General features: G+C 34.4%; 1 long non-coding RNA gene across 1 annotated transcript; it reads left to right on the forward strand.

Annotated features, from left to right (window-relative positions):
- Positions 1-10,464: 10,464 nt before the first annotated feature.
- Positions 10,465-11,111, forward strand: LOC106122418 (uncharacterized). The gene is made up of 2 exons (XR_001228099.1): positions 10,465-10,650; positions 11,071-11,111. It is a non-coding gene; the product is annotated as an uncharacterized LOC106122418 (long non-coding RNA).

Here is an 11,111-nt window from a genome sequence, read left to right on the forward strand (position 1 = left end):
ATACGTCTGTATGTTTTTTTTTAATATGTGTTGATACCTCGTAACTCCGCCCCTGGTGCTCCAATTTAAAAAAAAAATATTTTGATCGAAAGTTTTTGCTTTTTATTAATTTTAAATGACTAGAAGTTGTTGGAGTTTGTAATCTGCTGACATGTGCACTGGCTGGTTTTAGTCTGGTTTTAGTTTATGAAAAAAGGTGTACATCTGTCATACGTAAAATATTTTTTCATTGTCTTTCATAAATATATTTTCCCAAGTAAACTTGTATTATTCATCAGGTTATGGGCCCAGCCCAGCTCAAAACCTAGAAATATAAAACGTTTTTATAATTATGGCACAGTCGGTGCGAATAGAGTTACTGGACAAAGATAATTATGAAACGTGGAAAATACAAGTACAGGCATTGTTAACGAAAACGGAAGGTTGGCAATACGTTAGTGGAAGAATTGTAAGACCTTGTTCCACACCAGGAAGTGAAAAATTGACAGATGAATGGTTAGCAGCAGACGAAAAGGCGAAGGCAGATCTGATTTTATCAATTAGTCCGAGTGAGTTAAAGCACGTAAGAGGGTGCGTGACTGCACGGGATGTGTGGTTGAAACTCGAGTCTATATATGCATCAAAGGGACCTGCTCGTAAAGCAATTTTGTTAAAGCAGTTAACTTTACATCGCATGCAAGAGGGCGAGGATGTGCGTGAGCATATTTCTAAATTCGTAGACGCTGTAGACAAACTCAATGACATCGGAATCGAAATACATAAGGATTTGTTGTCAATATTGTTATTATATAGTTTCCCAGCGAGTTACGACAATTTTAGATGCGCTATGGAATCTCGCGACGATTTAGCTGCGGTAGAAATATTAAAGATAAAAATTTTGGAAGAGGATAGCTCGAGGCGACAGAATAATAATGAAATACAGGGAGCTATGTATGCGAATAAAAATGGGCAGAAAAATAAGTGTTACAAGACCAAGACCGTCAATACTGAAAAAAAGTCTTTCAAGAACGACAATAATGTATCTAATTCCGGTGGTAAATTCAAGTACAAATGTTTCAAATGCCACAACTATGGTCACAAAGCGAGTGATTGCAAAGTAAAGAAAATAAGTCATGAGTTAGGATGTGTAACTGAAGAAAGAGACAATTATGAAATGTTTAATTGTAGTGATTTAACAAAAAATTCAACATGTAATTCTTTTATTTTAGATAGTGGGTGCACATCTCATCTCTGTAAAGATCCTGAAATTTTTGGTAAAGGGGTTTTGCCGTATAATGCGAAATTGAACTTAGCTAGTAATCTGTCGACAGATGTCAAAGGTAAGGGTGATATTTATTTCGTAGCTTCAAATGATCAAGACAAGCGTAAAATTATGCTTCGCGATACTTTGTACGTTCCCAATCTAAGAAGTAATTTAATTTCAGTTGCCAAAATTACTGACAATGGTCATAATGTTCTTTTTAAACGTGACGTTGCTTATGTCACTGATAACAAGGGAATTGTCAAAATGACAGCCGATCGTGTGGGTAACTTATACAGACTGAGAGAAGTAAAGAATAGAATGAACGACGCATTAGTTGCTATGAATGTGGATATACGTTTGTGGCATGAGCGTATGGGTCATTTGAATGCACGAGATCTTGTGAAATTACTGAATACTTACGGATTTGATGTTAAGACAGAGGATATGAATGTGTTATATGACTGTGAAACATGTACGAAGGGAAAAATGACTACACTACCGTTCTTGAAGACGAGAGGCCCATGTAACACCAAATTAATGATTGTCCATTCGGACGTGGTTGGACCAATGAGAACCGAATCTCTAGGTGGAGCAAAATACTTTGTCACTTTTATAGATGACAGTACACGTTGGTGCGAAGTGTACTTGCTTAGTAAGAAAAGTAAAGTATTGGACGCGTTTAAATCGTATAAAATGATTGTTGAAAAACAATCTGGTATGAAAATTAAAGCTCTTCAGTCTGACAACGGTGGCGAATACTGCAACAAAGAATTCGATGATTTTCTAAGAACCGAAGGAATCCAACGTCGTTTGACGGTAGCACATACACCTCAAATGAACTCTGTGAGTGAACGTATGAATCGTACTCTTACTGAGATGGCTAGATGTATGTTATTGTCTTCGGGACTGTCTAAAGGTTTTTGGGCTGATGCTGTGGCAACTGCCTGTCATATTAGAAATCGTTGTCCGACTAATACTTTTAATGGAGATACGCCGTATAACATGTGGTATGGAAAACCAGCCAACATTGAGTACATGCGATGTTTTGGTTCTAAATGTTTTGTCTTAGACAAGACGCCCAATAAAGATAAGTTTGTCGCGCGTGCTCGAGAAGGCATAATGGTAGGATATCCACGAACTTCTAAAGGATATCGAATATGGATACCAGGTGAACATAAAGTTATTATTGCACGAGATGTGAAATTTCAAGAGAATCACATTACCAAAATCAATGAAATTTGCGGAAGTAAAGACAGCAATGTAGATAGAAATGAGATTATCGAAAAGGAGAAGAAATTAGATAATGAATCTATCATTGATGTAGTATTTAATAAAGATACGAGATGTGATGATATTGAAATAGTACATGAAAATAACATAAATGATAATAACGATAATGGTGATGCAAGTGAAAATGCAACTGGTGGAGCAAATGAGGATATAACAAGTCAGATAATATTAAAGAGAATGCCTGGAAGACCGAAAATACAAAGAGGTCAACGTGGAAGGCCTAAGAAGTTATATAATGTTAGAAAAACCAATCAAGAACTTAATCAAAATGAGATGACAGAAAATACAACAACGCAATGTAATCAAGAAGATAGTGAGAGGCTTTACGAAAATGAACATTTTGCTGGAGCTATAGAAATATCTATAGATGAAGCTTTATCGGGTGATGAACGCGAAGGCTGGATGGAAGCTATTTCGTCAGAGGTTCAGAGTTTGATTAAAAATAATACTTTTGATATTATTTTGAAGCCCGACAACTGTGATGTTGTAGGATGTCGCTATGTTTTAACAAAGAAACAGAACATTGATGGTACTGAAAAGAAAAAGGCAAGACTTGTAGCCAAAGGTTATAACCAACGATATGGAGTAAATTATTTCCAAACGTACGCTCCGGTAGCTAGACTTCAAACTGTAAGGTTATTGTGTGCTCTTGCTGCAGAATTTGATATGGAAATTCATCAAATGGATATTAACACAGCGTACTTAAATGGAATGCTTGATGAGGAAATTTATATGAGGATTCCAGAATATTTAGAGAAAACTTTAAAATATATTATAGAAAATGATAGTATAGATGAAAATATTGTGATGCGGGCAAAAAGGATGTTGAAGGATCTACAAGGCGGTGGTAATATATGTATACTGAAAAGGTCATTGTATGGATTAAAACAATCCGGACGACAGTGGTACATACGTTTAAATGAAAAATTAGAAAAAATGGGAATGAAACCTACACTTAATGAACCGTGTTTATATTATAAGAAAAATGAAGATGGTCAATTACTTCTAGTGACTATATATGTGGATGATATTCTTATAAGCTGTAAAGATAGGCAATGGATTCTACAGTTTAAAAGGGAGTTAGCAAAAGATTTCGACTTAAAAGATTTCGGAGAAGCAAAGTATTGTTTAGGCTTAGAAATTGAAAAATGTCAGGATGGTGTAAAGCTTTCTCAAAGAAAATATATTAAAGAAGTTTTGCAGAAATTCGACATGGAATATTGCAATCCTGTATCAACGCCACTTGAAGTCGGCATGAAATTTTCAAAAAGTGTTGAGACAACGTATCAACAGTCATGGCCGTACAGAGAACTAATTGGTTCCCTTATGTATATAGGTATTGGAACTAGGCCAGATATTTGCCATACGATCTCGAAACTTGCTCAGTTTACGGAAAATCCGAGTAAGTTACACTGGAAATGTGCAAAACGTGTGCTGAGATATTTAAAGAAAACTATAAACCATTCTTTATTTTATAAGAAATCTGGAAAATCATTATATGGTTTTAGTGATGCAGATTGGGGCAATTGCTTGATTGATAGATGTTCCTATTCTGGATATGTGTTTATACTTGGCAACGCCGCGATATCTTGGAAATCGCAGAAACAGAAATCGGTAGCTACATCTCCGACGGAAGCTGAATATGTGAGCCTGGCAGAATCTATGAAAGAGAATATATATTTGAATAGTTTATTAACTGAATTAGGTTTGGTTGAGCTTGCTAAGGTGGTGATGCATGTTGACAATAGAGGTGCGATTTGTTTGTCTGAAGATCCTAAATTTCATAACAGAAGCAAACATATTAATATTAAATTTCACTTTGTACGTAGTATTGTGAAAGAAAAATATTTAACCTTAAGGCATCTGTCAACGGATTTAATGATAGCTGACATCTTTACTAAAGCTTTGCCAATATCGAAACATTTATTTTGCGTAAAAGGTTTAGGGCTTGTAGATAATGCAGATTAAAGGGGGCGTGTTGGAGTTTGTAATCTGCTGACATGTGCACTGGCTGGTTTTAGTCTGGTTTTAGTTTATGAAAAAAGGTGTACATCTGTCATACGTAAAATATTTTTTCATTGTCTTTCATAAATATATTTTCCCAAGTAAACTTGTATTATTCATCAGAAGTTTAGTAGATTACGAATTTAAATTGAAAATGCGTGACAAAAATTTAGGACTTTTTAGCTTTCTTCGCTTACGCAGCCTAAACTATAAGACCTACATAAAAATGATGTATGAACTAATTGTAGCTATTTAAATTTACCAAATAAAAGTTCGCGATAGTATATCCATCTATTATCGATCAGTTTATGAGTCTATTTTCTACCCTTAATATTAGGTCTTATACTCATACAGTCTGTGATTGTCTGCCACAAGCTCTGTTGTATTCAAACAAAAGGTGGAGTGAAGGCAGAGACCAGAGTCCAAACAAGGAGTAACTGACATCTTATTTTAATAAATATGTATACAGGTGTTTACTATGTGGTAGATAATAAATAATCAATATCTCGATACCGATATCTATCACACACGCGCTCATGAGCCATCAGCGTGATCAAAAGAAATGATCCTTTACACATAGTTTCACAAAGTGAACGGTATTGAATATCCTGAGTACACTGAGGCTGTCCGGGTTACGGTTGACAATTCTAGCTGTATTGGTGTATGCTAAAGAAAATCAGTAAGCGGTAAAAAGCTTAGTCTAGGAGCATCAAGCAATATAGCAACAAGACAAATACCTTATTGAAAAGTTTGATAAGACTTTGTTCGTCATTGTTCCTCTTCAATAAAGACTCGTACAAAACCTTTAATGACTGTCAAATTATTTAATATCTACACAAAATATTTAAAGGGATTGTAGTGTATGCATAAACGTAGTGTTGTTTGTCTTGAGCGTATACGTCATAAGTACATGCCCGGAGAGTCAGAAGTCAGTCGATGTCAGACCTTTGGACCGGCAACAGGTGTCGGTACGTGAACGAGCCAAATATAACGCAACGAATGCTACAGGGATGATTTATAAATATACTTGTAACAGTATCTACAAACATAATAAGCGGATAGTCCATCACCTTTAACATTTGGGTCAAACACAGGAAGATTTTCTCAAGCGATATATGTTGCTAAGAAAGAAAAATTGTAAGATAATAATAGGAACGAGTAAAACAACGGTCACGTTGTACAACACTCGAATCCGTCGCAATCTCAAAATGACTAATAGATTTTATTAGTTGATTATTTACTGTGGTCTTCAGCTGTTGAAAGACTTGTCTTGAATTTCAAAGTAACTATTTTTAGCTACATTGCTTTGTATACTCGAGGCCCTTCCCGGTGTCTCACTTACAGACAAATTGCCTTGTACCCTGCAATGAGACAAACTCCACCCCTTTAATTGGGTAGTAGAGAGTTGCGTAAACTAGTATACGACGTATACGTAACCGATTTCTTTTCGTACATACACAGAAAGAGAATATTTTTCTTCTTATGAGTTTCCTCTTCCGTCAACTCGTTTCGGCGGGAAGGGAAAAATGACTTAAGAGAGGACACCGACACTGTTTTTGGTAAGGTACGATAAGTAAGCTCAATAAATTATTTAAAGTTGTAATCGAAATATAAAGAAAATTTGAGAGATTTGCGCTCATTCCTGAAAAAATTGCAATAAATGTCAAAGATCAGTACGTAACAATGAACTTCAGGCACTGGACGAAAGAATCGATTAAAATCTATAAATAAATGTATTTATTTTATCTTTAAAGATTATGCTATTGCGCGATATTTTTGTTTCAGAATAATTTATTTTTAGAAATAAGGTGAACGGAAACACACATCAGATTAAAAATATAAATATGATAAGGTGAGGTATAAATACTGATCAAATAACTATACAACACAGTTCTGTGACAAGCTTTCGTTCATACGCATATTTATTTGCATATTACGGATTTTATATTCTCATAAAAAGTAAGTGCAAACTACATCATTCAATTAATCAATATTAAGCATTATTTTTTTAAATTAAGCATATTCCATTTTTTGTTCTTAATTGTAGAAAAATTGTTACAAGCAAAAGCTGTTAATAGTTGAAGTTAACAAAGCTCTTTTGTGATCTTCGATCATGTAGTTACTATTATCTAAATATCAAAGTGTTCATAATTCAGTAACATTCCCATGGCCAATAATTAAAAAATACAATATTTATTATGATTTATCTTTCCAGGATGCAACGCAACCCCAGATTAAACGGCATGCCTTGTGCATTTGTGTTTGGACCCAACACAAATCCAGTTGCGCCTAACCCTTGTGCTCCTCAAGTACAACGGTTCTCTCCCTGCTTCAGCCCTGCGCCAATGAGCTCAAGCTTACCAATGAATAACAGCTGCTTTGTATCAGCGGCCAGTCTACGAAGGCCTCCGACGAGGTCTCAGGGACCTAATAGATTTGGACCATGCTTTTAGGATATCAATATTAATATAAAGAAGAATCTCATTAAGTTAGGTCCTAACTATGTAATTTATAAGATATTATATAATTGAAATAAAGCTAAATATTACACTGCAATACAAATAATTATTTTCATTTTACTTTTACCTAATTGCTGAGTTAGAACGATCGAAACGCTACAAATAGAAATGTAATAAATAAGGCAAATACTGTTATGAATTGTTATAATCGCCTTATTATGCAAGAATAAATTAAATTAAACAATGATAACACGTAAGAGGACACAAAAAGTCATTGTACACAGATACTTATCAGAATAATCAATATATATAATTCTTCTGTGCGTGTGTATGTCACTGAACTTCTCTCAAGCGACTGGACCGATTTTGATGAAATTTTTTGTGTGTGTTCAAGGGGATCTGGGAATGGTTTAGATTCACAATTTTGTCCGCTGGACAATGTTTTTTTTAATTAATTTTTAATTTATTAGAAGTTGTTGATTTTGGAATGTTTTACATTGGATCCGACAGACGGCGCTACCATCGCAGTGTCAAATTTTAAATAATATTCGAATTAAAGACGTGTAGACAAGACAACGTCTGTCGGGTCCGCTAGTATATATATATATATATTTATACAAGAGCACACTAAGTAAATTTTAAAGTGAAGATTGAATGTGGTTTTTAACAGTGGTAGAGCCCGGTTTAACATCTTCGTACGAATTGGCCCGGCTCGCCCGGTGAAATACCACGACCACACAGAAGACAAGCGTGAAGTGGAAGCAATTCCGCGTTTCGTCTGATGAGTGGGCGTCCCGGAGGCCTTATTTAGTCCTCTTTCCCTTCCCACCCTTTTTCTTACAAGGAAAGGATGGGAAGTGGAAGTGGACTTTCCGGAGAAGAGGATGCATGGAAAGGGAAGATATTTTCTTTCTGTGCATCCTCCCCTCCGTCGATTAAAGGTAGGCAACTCATATGCAATTTGCGTATGTCTATGGGCAACGGTCTCTTCGCTATTTCAGCGATTTCATGTGGCCCGCTCGCTCGTTTGCCACCTTATGATATAAAAAAAATGTGGATGATTACAAAGACAGATTAGGACTAAAAAAGTATGGATAGATTGTGAGAAAAAGGATATATTAGGGAGAAAGGAGTGGATTTAGATATGAACGGTGATAAAGATGTGCCTAAGACTTAGCTACATACTGTGCCAACCCACTGTAGAGAAAAAGGCAGGGTAGTGGTTAGAAAAGAACACACTAAAATCTTAGTGGTTAATGAGGGATCCTTAGTAGACTAGACTTAAATTAGAGAAAAAAATTTAAATTCTAATTTTTGTATAAAATTAATCTCTTAGTAAATTGATGAGATTATGTTAAGAATTATGATTCAAGAGAATTAATATTTTTATTAGAAACATTCAGATAAACAAGATAATATTAAAAAAATACTGATTATTCATAACTAATATTTAAATTAGTATTTAAAGATTTCCTCGAATATTATCGTCAATAATCTTATCAGAAAATGCGAAATCTCGAATCAATTGAAAGTTTGCGAATCTATAATACATTATGAAATACAATTTTCACCCTGTCATCACGAAATTTATAAACCAATTATCAATCTATGCGTTCTGTCGTAGATTCATTCGCGAAAGTCCTAACAAGATAAATCCTAACTCGAAAAAAAATCGTGTATTCCTCTTTTCTTCTCGCTAGTATTATTAATGCGAATGTTTAGATGAATGGATAAATAGATGAATGTTTATGTGAAGGTATCTCCGGAAGCTAAACGGATCTAGATGAAATTTGATGTCGCCCGGGACTCCGTCCGTGCGGGTTAAAAAATAGATGTTGACCGATTCTCAGACCTACTCAATATGTTCACAAAATTTCATGAGAATCGGTCAAGCCGTTTCGGAGGAGTATGGGAACGAAAATTGTGATACGAGTATTTTATATATAAGATTTAGCACAGATACACATAACACATAGGCTACTCATTGAGTGTTTTTGTTTTAATTGCGCGCGGTCGGGTTCGCGGGCGACAGCTAATTGTTATAAAACACGTGACATGTATATTTTTAATAGCAAAAGGTAGTAAAGAGTTAAAAAAATGTCAAAATAGTGCAATAACCGTTGCTAAAGACATAAATTGCAAATGCGTTGCCTACCTTTAATCGACAGAAGAGGGGGACGCACACCGGTCGCTCCGGCCCATTCATGCAAAAAATATTATTGCAGGCTCTACCACTGTTAATGCACCTGACTAATGGAATCATTAAATATAAAGTTAACTATTACTGTCATCTTTTTGTATGGCTGATAACAAATAAATCACAAAGAAATGATCAATTGTTTTATTTTTAACTTCAATATTATTTCTGTTTTTTTCGCCACAGACAGCTTTGTATGATTGTCCGACTGATAATGTGTCTGTATAAATACTGGTCTGTACTTTATTTGTGTCACACAAGATACAATTACTAATGCTCAAAAGGTTCTGTTATTAGTTTTCTGGTATTCTATTCAGGCAAACAATCTGATTGTATAAAATCCAAGTGAGTACTACCTAACCTAACTTTTCCCCTTATATTATTATTCAAGTATATATTAGAAATTTAAAACTTATAATAATTTGAATACAGTAACTTATGAATTGTATTAAATAAAAAATTGCATTTAATTGCAGGATGCAGTCTACGAATTCACGTCCTACTTCCAGTAGACAATATTCAGGAAGACCTGATCCTTGTTTCGGGCCAGGCTTTCCACCGTTTACCTCAAGTCAGGTGTTCAATCAGTCTTTACAAAGGACCTTAGCATCTGCGAGCCCTTGTTTTGGACCCCCTCTACAAATGGCACAGGGACAAAACACTTGCTTCGTCTCCGCTGCAGCTATTCACAATTCAATAAGAAGATCAAATAATTCGACAAATCAAAATAATTTTTGTCCTTATTTTTTATAAATATTAGTTTGTGTTATACAACTATTGTAATCTCAAAATATTATAGGTCAATTTAAATTAAAACTATTACGAAATTAAAGAAAAAATATTTATTAAATTCTTAACTGAACATTATTTATTTTCACCTTACTCCTTCATGTTTTGAGCTTTCAAGGTCTGTAAAAAATCACGAAACAACTATTTAACTATAGTTGTCATAAGAATGACTGGCATTTTCGACTTAACCTTAAAATTAATAATTTACACTTAAATCCTACGCTAGGTACTACTTTTAAGATTTTTAAGAGAGATTCAGATTACTCCAATTGGCTCATATTTATAAATCTATTATCATGTAAATGGCAAGTTGTCTTGGTGTGGTCGAGAAAACTGCACCTTTAACGAACTCTAGCAACACTGTCATTTACTGTATAACAATATTAATTTGTCTAATCTTTCTATCACCATGCATCCTTTGAATGCGCTTGAAATTGAAGTTACTTAGAGATAAAATTGTATCAAAACATATGAAACGTTCTGTATAAATTCGCAATCTTATCACATTGCACGTATTGTGGTTTAAATTTTAAATATACGTACATCAGTTATCATAAAAGGTTAACGTTAAAATTGTTTTTATTTTTCATTTCTCAGAGGTTTATTAAGATATAAATTGGAATTGGTTGGAATTGGTGTTTGTTTATCAACGTATTTACAAAAAAAATGTAAGTAACAGTATTTTTAACATTAATGAGATTCATATCCAAACGATCTGAACTGCTCACTGAATTATTTGGATAATAAGCTTTGCAAATCAATTTGAATAAGCAATAGTTACTACGGAATCCCCCAAGAAACCTTGTAGCAGCGGCATTGTCTAACATCCATACGTTTTTTCAATTGTTTCGTTGGTGGACACAAGGACGTGTTACTTATTTAGTCATAAAAGGCCTGTGGACAATATTTAAACACATACAAATTTCCGCATGACAGGAAAATCCTCATCAAAACAAATCCTGATGACTTAAAGTGAGCACTCGTATCACATATCATTTTCGTAGATAGCAGTTGAGTGCGTGATTCGCTTAAAGTGTGGTGTTTCAATACATTATAATTGATATAATAAATCGCAATAAATTTTTCAGTATGCAACGTGATCCAGTGAAACATTTACAAGTACCTCAAA

This window comes from Papilio xuthus, unplaced genomic scaffold (genome assembly GCF_000836235.2).
Source record: "Papilio xuthus unplaced genomic scaffold, Pxut_1.1 DF826923.1, whole genome shotgun sequence".
NCBI lineage: Eukaryota > Metazoa > Arthropoda > Insecta > Lepidoptera > Papilionidae > Papilio > Papilio xuthus.